This window comes from Rattus rattus, chromosome 1, assembly GCF_011064425.1.
Source record: "Rattus rattus isolate New Zealand chromosome 1, Rrattus_CSIRO_v1, whole genome shotgun sequence".
In the NCBI taxonomy this organism is placed as follows: Eukaryota; Metazoa; Chordata; class Mammalia; order Rodentia; family Muridae; genus Rattus; species Rattus rattus.
Genome location: NC_046154.1, coordinates 66712454 through 66720595, shown reverse-complemented (window position 1 = coordinate 66720595; position 8142 = coordinate 66712454). Strand labels below are relative to the sequence as shown.

General features: G+C 41.5%; 1 long non-coding RNA gene across 1 annotated transcript; it reads left to right on the top strand.

Moving 5' to 3' along the window:
• The first annotated feature begins 2257 nt into the window (after positions 1 to 2257).
• Positions 2258 to 7796, top strand: LOC116888099. Its single transcript, XR_004386291.1, has 3 exons — positions 2258 to 2322; positions 4993 to 5064; positions 7602 to 7796. It is a non-coding gene; the product is annotated as an uncharacterized LOC116888099 (long non-coding RNA).
• The last annotated feature ends 346 nt before the right edge of the window (positions 7797 to 8142 follow it).

Below are 8142 nucleotides of genomic sequence, written 5' to 3'. Positions count from 1 at the left end.
TATTATGGTGTTTAATGTAAGTGGGATCCATGATCTGTGCTCTGTGGCATCTCAAACTTTCTGGGGTTTACACTGCACTTGCTATTAGATTTGCACACGGCCTCTTGGGGTTCTCTGTTTCCTGTCATCCCTGGGTTTTCCTTTGAAATCTAGAGGGAAGCTACTGTGATCGCACAGTTCTTGTACTTCATAAAATGCAAAACCAGGATCATACTGATGGTGTCATGGTGTGCTGCCAACTTAAGCAATGGATTGCACAGTGCCTTTGAATGTCTGCGATCCTGAATGTGGGAACTGTGTCTTCAGTTGGTCCCATGGGAGCCAAGCACATCTTACAGCCAAGTCTCATAGGAGTTACAGCCATGATTCTTAGATGTCTGACTTCCTTTTAATTCCAGAGAAACCACTGAGGTGTCCTCCCTATTGTCCCAACACAAAATACTGAACTCTTTGGTGGCCAGAATCTTTCCACCAGCCATACTTTTCTAGTCCCCAGCTTCGTATGTGCCCCTCTCTAGGGAAGCCTCGAGTTTGCCAAGTCCTTCCATTCTGCTTTGTGCTCACCATCGTCACTGTACACGTGGCTAAAAGTATCTGTAAGCAGCGGCATCCTAGCCTGGTTGGTTGCTAGGCTACTTTTTAAAGAGCCCGAATCTCTCCACCATATTAAGTAGTCTGTCACCTTTAAAGTCAGCATCACTTCACTCAAAGTCCCAGGATGAGAGCACAAAGTTTTTCTCAGAATATAATATGCATGGACTCTAACCCAATTCTGAGAGTACGTACTGCTGTCACCTGAAACTTCAAGAACACGTTCCTCAACCCTTCTCTATCTACGCTCTGAACTCCTTCTCATTCTTATCGGTTATTTTATTTATTTATTTACATTTTAAATAAATGTTATTCCCCTTCCTCGTTTCCCTCCCCAAACCCCCATCCCCTCCCCCCTATTCCTTCCTCCATGAGGGTGCTCCTCCTCCCCCCATGTACTCCTGCCTCAGTGTCCTAGCACCCTACCCTGGGTCATTGAGCCTCCACAGGACCGAGTGGCTCCCCTCCCAGTGATGTCTAGTTAAGGTGATCCTCTGCTACACATGCAGCTGGAGCCATGGGTCCCTTCTCCATGTGTACTCTTTGGTTGGTAGTTTAGTCCCTGGGAGCCTTGGGAGGTTAGGCTGGTTGGTTTTGTTGTTGTTCCTATGGGGTTGCAAACCCCTTCAGCTCCTTTAGTCCTTGCCCTAACTTCTCCACCGGGGTCCTCACACTCCCTCTGATGTTTGGCTGTGTGCGTCCACATCTGTATTGGTCAGGTTTTGGCAGATCCTCTCAGGGGACAGCTATATCAGGCTCCTGTCAGCAAGCACTTCTTGGCATCAGCAATAGTGTCTGGGTTTGGTGTACAGAAGGGTTAGATCCCCAGGTGGGGCAGTCTCTGGATGGCCTTTCCTTTAGTCTCTGTTCTATACTTTGTCCCTGCACTTCCTTTTGAACTTTAAGCTCTCACCAGAACTGCCCAGAAGGCCTTACAATGTCTTCTCTAACCATTGCCAAGTTTGTCTTAAAAAACTAGTCCCCTGGTCTATGACCCCACCATCAGTGAAGTTGGCTACAGCTCCTTCTTTGGCACAAAAATTCTGATAGACTTTTCATCATTATATCACTATATATTATACCTAATATAAACAACTTAAAAGGAGGCATTTATTTTGACTATATCCCAGGGTCACTAACCCTACAGTGAGACAGCACATCATGGTGGTGAGCTCTTCTGTCATCCAGGACAGAGAAAGATGCTTGCACTAGCTGCTTTCTCCCTTTCTATCTAGCCCTGGCCTATGGGATGGTGTCACTCACACTCAGGCACTGCTAGAACCATTCTTATAGAAATGCTCATACATACCTTACTAATATGCCAGCAGACTCTTAGTCAGTAAAGAGCTGAGATCCACCATCACAGTTTTCCACAGGAGCTCGCAAAGCTCCTTCCTTCTGCAGTCTGTGAATATAATGTCTATAAGCCAGCTAGAGCCATTTGCCTGATGATGCTGTATCATTCTTCTGTATCTTTACTGATTGTATTGATAATATTGATTTTTCTAGGAAGGATCGACTGCTGTGAGGTTTGAACTCCTGGGCAATATGAAGTTGTATTATAAGACTTTGGATTCTGCCCCTACTAATGATGGGGTAGAGCACACGATGCAGCCCTCAAACTACAGAGCGCTCCATGGATTTTCCCTGAACCACAACCCACACTTCCTTACGTCTATTAAAGCCTCTGTTCAGCTAAGCAGCAGTCACTGATTGCTTTAAGAACAACTAGTAAGTACACTTGTGCTTCCAGATTAGCAATTCTTAAAAGTTTTCGAGTCTTGGATTCTTTTAGATATTTTTCTAAAAACTCTAGATTCTAAATCATCGCAAAAAAATTGTAAATTTACATATAAAGCATTTTCCGATTCATACAACTTATCGCACTAAAGAGTTCTCTCCTTTGTTAAATATAAAAATGATGTCTGCACAAGAAGAGGGAGGGCAGAAGAATATGAGGGAATAGTCTAAACATTATACCATATCTGTGTATGAGCACTGAAAAATATTCTAAGAATTATGTCTTTTGCTTAGTTTTCACCTAAATACATTGAACACTTAGATGAAGAGGCCCAAACACTCATATAATATTAAAAGTATAATTTAATTCTGAAGGTTTAGTTTGGGGTGGAGAAGGTCATTGGAAAGTTTGAGATGATCTTGGATGTGGCAATATGTATGACTTTGACCCACATACCTTTTCAAATATTCATCTCGATGACTGAGAAATTTAAAAGTATATTAGGTATCTGTTGCTTCCACTGCCAGACAAGGACAGACTTATTTCCAGACACTTCGATTCCCGCAAGATCTCAAGATTCATCATGTTGAATTTCTTTTCCACTGCTTCATTTCTTACTCCTGATGCCTAAAGTCACTGTCTGCCAGCATGACTGGTGCTGTGCAAGGAACCAATATGGGGCTGCATCCTAAATCTGCATTTGTATTTTAAGCAAACAGTGTGAAATATGTTTCTCCTCCATGTTTGACTGTCCTCAGGCTTCTGTCTGTAGTTAGCTTGCTAAGATGTTGTCCTATCTGATTTACAAAACTGCTTCTAGCTTCATGGGGTTGATTTTATTAACTCGGTTAACATTTCCATGTCCAACTTTATCTTCTAGGATAACAAAGCATTTACCTTAGCCAACATAGTTTTTCTGTTTGTATTTAACTCCTATCCATGATGGTGATTATAATGTCTTGAGTGGAAGGTCCTCATAGAGAAATATGAATCCCAAAGGAGCACTTCTGAGTTAGTTAGGGTTTTACTGTTGTGAACAGACACTACCGACCAAGGCAACTCTTATAAAGATAACATTTAATTGGAGAAGGAAGGCTTACAGGTCCAGAGGTTGCCCGTTATCATCAAGGTAGGAGCATGGCAGCACTCAGGCGAGCATGGTGCAGGAGGAGCTGAGAATTCCATACCTTCAAATGAAGGCCGCTAGGGGAAGACTGGCTCCCACGTGGTTAGGAAGATGACTGGTCTCATTGCCCATGCCCACAGTGACACACTTCCTCCAACAAGCCCACACGTCCAAATAGTGCCACTCAGACCAAGCATATTCAAACTACCGCAGCCTTCTTACCAGGTTACACAGAAAAAGACCTCCGCTTCCCCCTAAAAATCTTAAACTTTCTCCTGATACTCCATTCAGTTAATGCCTTCGGAACTCGTCCTTAAGAAAACCAGTGATTCTCTGCCTAGCAAAATCATTTATATTTTGCTCTCATTTCTCCACAAAATCATTTGAAAACGAGGAGAATAAAGCTCTCGCTCTGATGAAACTGAGAACTTACGCGTAAGTGGATGGTGACGAACTTCTTTCCTGAAGTTTCTCTGGCTGAGACGCATACGGATGAGGACTGTAATGAGTCGTGATGGCATACAGAGCCTCTTTGTTCATCAAAGGGACAGCCCAGATGTGTTATCAAGTCCTGCAGGGACTCCATCTGTGCATGGAATAGCAAGATGATACGCCTGGGGAAGTTTTCTTGGCAAAGAACCTTGTCACCATTTTGAACACAGTGAGGGCCTTTGAAGTTTTCAATCAGGGCTCAGGACAAAAGGGGTTCTTCTTTGTAGCATCGGCCTATACCCAGCTGTTCAATGTCAGTTATGGCCGCAGAGACTTAATGCCATGGTTTCTTAAAGGGAGGATGGATACCGTCCTTCCTTCTTCCACAAACGGGCTTCAAAATAGGAGAGGGATTGAGGAGCATGTTCATCATGGGAATGCGATGTTGGCTCGGATTTTTTTCTGACTCAAGTCCCAGCACTAATCCCACTGTTCAAACATGAGCATTACCCAAGGCTTTTCCAATTGTACTTGATAATACGACAGGCAGCCTCTCTGGTGCTTTAAAACAAGGCACAATGCTCATCGAGATTTCATAGAATCCCAGTTTAAAAAAATAAAACAAACCCTTACTATTTAATATAATTTCAGCATGTATGATCTTTATTATTGATTTGCATCAACAAATTTGGTTACCAAAGTTAAATCTAATGACATATCATTGTCACTGTACTTTCTTTTCTCTCATATTTTTCAATTTTTATTAGATCTCACCTATGTGGAGAGGTTTTTATCACCATAAGTGTCAAGGTAGGCTCAGTAGGACATCAGGAGACACCATTATTATGCTAAGAACATAAACATATGAAATAATATCCATGCGAGCCACATTCATTTACAGCGAAGTAATAACTCAATTTCTGTTGACATTAACTGTATTTTTTTAAGAGAGACATTTGTGAGATAGGGAATAAACTTGAGATGAGAGAACTGGTTGCAGGTGTGTGTGTTTGTATGCGTGTGCATGCTCATGTGTGTGTGTATGTGTGTATGTGTGCGCACGTGTGTGCGTGCATGCATGTGTGTGTCTGTGTGTTCACAGAATGAAGCCATCTGTAAGGGGTTGTGTCAAGGATCTCTAGCTGAATTCTTTAAAACCCACCTCTGGGCTAAGGTAAGCTATGCTCTTAACCCAGATGCTTGCAATTTAGTGAGGACCACTAAGATCTGGCCTAATGAAACTTGCCGCTGTGATAACTAGGCAGCTCCTATAACAGTTTCCCTCTTTTCTCCTCCTCTCTCTGCTTCTCTTCCTACTCATTAGGCAGTTTTATTTTTAACATATAGATTTACACATTTGAACATGTTAACTATTATATTAAATATTATGCATTTTAACATATAGACTTTGAAACACAAAATCAATTGTGCTTTCCTCAGCTGCTAAATACTGAGGTCTTCATTTGTGACCCACCAAACAAACAAACAAAAAAAACCCCAAAACATCAAATCAGTGCTTTTCAAATGTTGATCAGAGGCCCTCTAGGACATAAGCTGTTTGTTTGTTTTTCATTTTCAAGGAAAATTACTCGTTATACTGAAAGAATTGTTTTTATTTATCTTTTGAAAAGATAAAGTGAAAACATTTCAGAATGGACAAGTTTGGACAGCATGAATGCTCCATTGCTTGGAATATTAATCAAAAATTCTGCCTTTTCTTTTGAGACTCGGGTCAGTACCGCTTACCATGCTACAGTCTAGAAGGGCCTGAGGCTGGGGATGAGGGAAAGGCAGTGTTCTTCCCTCTGTATTGGGCCCCAGGGACTGCTGGATCCTTGTGCTCAGAAGGGAGGTCAGAATAAAATGACAGATCCTGGAAACACAGTGACTGGTAAAGGGGACACCATTGGATTTGACCTAAAATGGACAGACCATTCTAATACCCAACTTGTATAGAAAAAATAATTTATATTGGTGGAACATTCTTATGGTAGTTCCCTTACTTTCAGTAAAGTCTTATATGGGAATATTTTAGAAGCTGATTTCAAGTGTGTAACCTCACCAGTGCTTGGAGTGAAGAATGTGTAAAGTGGCAGGGGTCAGGATGAAGCTAGTTATGAGATGGCAGTTGGTGACCCCCTCAATGGAAGCCTTCTGGAAAGTTCTAGAAACAGGAAAAGGAATGTGGGGAGAATGGCTTCCTTAAGGTTTCTCGACTGGTCCTTGGAGTCTTACTTTAGATAGTAAAGGGGGGTAAGTGGTACACTGGAACTAGAGTAACCAAACTTTCAGGCTACAGGTGTGCATAGCTTCATGCCGTGCACTTGATTTAGATCAACTCTGGGTCCATCTCATTTTCCTGTCCATATAGTTTTGTTATCGTTCCTATCCAGTGACCTGTAGACTCACTGATCTTTTTTTCTTTTTTAGCTTGAGGGGTGACACTAGAGAGACCAGTTTTGACTGGAGGGAGCAGTTGTATCTGACCAAGATTCACAGCTTTCTGTGCCACAGGTGTGTAACCATCCTGTGCAGAGGCACTTGGGTAAGGCGGACCCAGAGTGCTCCAGGGGAGGGTCAACAGTACTCGTCGTTTTCCTGTAATTATGGAAGGAACATAAGAGTACTTTATTGAGGGGGAGAGTCTTTGTTACAAATCAGTCGAATCTGAGGTGCCTGATGCCTGCAATAACCTAGGGAAATAGCTACCCAGCGCCAGAGACCCTTCATGGGAAATGATAGCCTGAGATGCTAGTTTCCCAGTGGAAGTGAGACTTGGGCATCCTCACCCAGTTTACCATAAGTTGATCCAAGATGAGCATTTGGATTTTGGGAGGCTAAGAAAGAGTAGTGCTGAAGATTGCACCCAGAGCATTATACATGCAAACACACGTTCAATTCTGTTAAAAACGTTCTTGTTCATAATTCCACATCACCTTAAATTGCTTCTTGGGAAAAAGTGAACTATAAATACTTAATTAAAGCTCAAATAATAGCATTGTGGACCTAGAAATATTTTCTCCCCCTAATCCTCAACTTACAGAACTAAAAAAAAAATATTATCTTCAGAATAGGTCCAACCTCACAAATGATACAGCAATACTCCACAATTCAAAACATGCTTGGGCTTCTTTTTGCAAACCACCTTCAAAATAATTTATCACCCATAGGGAAAAAAGTATTCTTTTTGGCAACTCGTCTCTCACTCCACTCATTTTTTTTGTCTGAGGCTCAGGATGGGGGAGAACAAAATTACTGAGTGGAATCGCAGGCAACATTGACAACACTAATTTAGGAGATGCCCCTCCCCTCACTTCGTAATTTATTTTTATATAAGGTATATAGCTATATTTATACATAACAGTGTCTCACCACAAGTTCAAGCAACATTAGGCACAGCTAGCTATTCAGGGTGGTTTCCTAAAAATGGAGCTTCTGCAGAGGCAAGCGCCTTCAATGTCAGGGACTCCTCAGCACTTTTGTCTTTTGTCCTGCTTTCTTCAAAGTGTTAAATCATGAATATTTCTCCATGTTATTGCAACTTCTCAGAAACATTACTTTTAATAGCTGTTGAATAATTCAACCTGTGGATGCTCTATAATTCATTTGACTATTCTTCTTTTGTACATTGACAGTGTTTATAATTTTTAATAGAAGCAATTTCATTTAAATTTGTCACATGTTAATTTTTGCCTTTATCTCTCGTTTCAGGAGCCGTGGTTCTCAAAAGTGGAGTAAAGTGCAAATATTTTGAAGGTGCTTGATTTATCCTGTTAAACGGCTGTCCTAAAATATTGTAGAGATGCAGGATATGCCAATAGAAAGAGTACTTTTTAATAGTTGCTGTGGTTTTCCTTATAAAAAAAATACATAGCTGTTATTAAATGTGGGGCCTTTATTTACTTTTAGCTCTTATGTTCTCATTATTTTGACCCTTTGGCTTTGCTATCTGTGATTGTGATGGTCTTGACTGTCATCTTGTAGATTTAGAACCATGGGGGCACTTGGGTGTATCTGAGAGTGTTTCCAGAAGAGATTAACTGAGGAGTGGAGCCTCTTCCTCAAAGTGAGTGGCACCTTCTAATGGGTGTCCAAGATATGAAGAGGTTCAAGGAAAGTGCAGTGTCACTTACCTGCCTTTGATTCTTCCTAAGCAAGTGTGTCTATTGCCACTGCTGCTTTTTCCCACTGACATCAGGCACCAGCTTCTTTGCTATCCAGTGTGGACTGATGACCAGTGACTGTTCAGGAC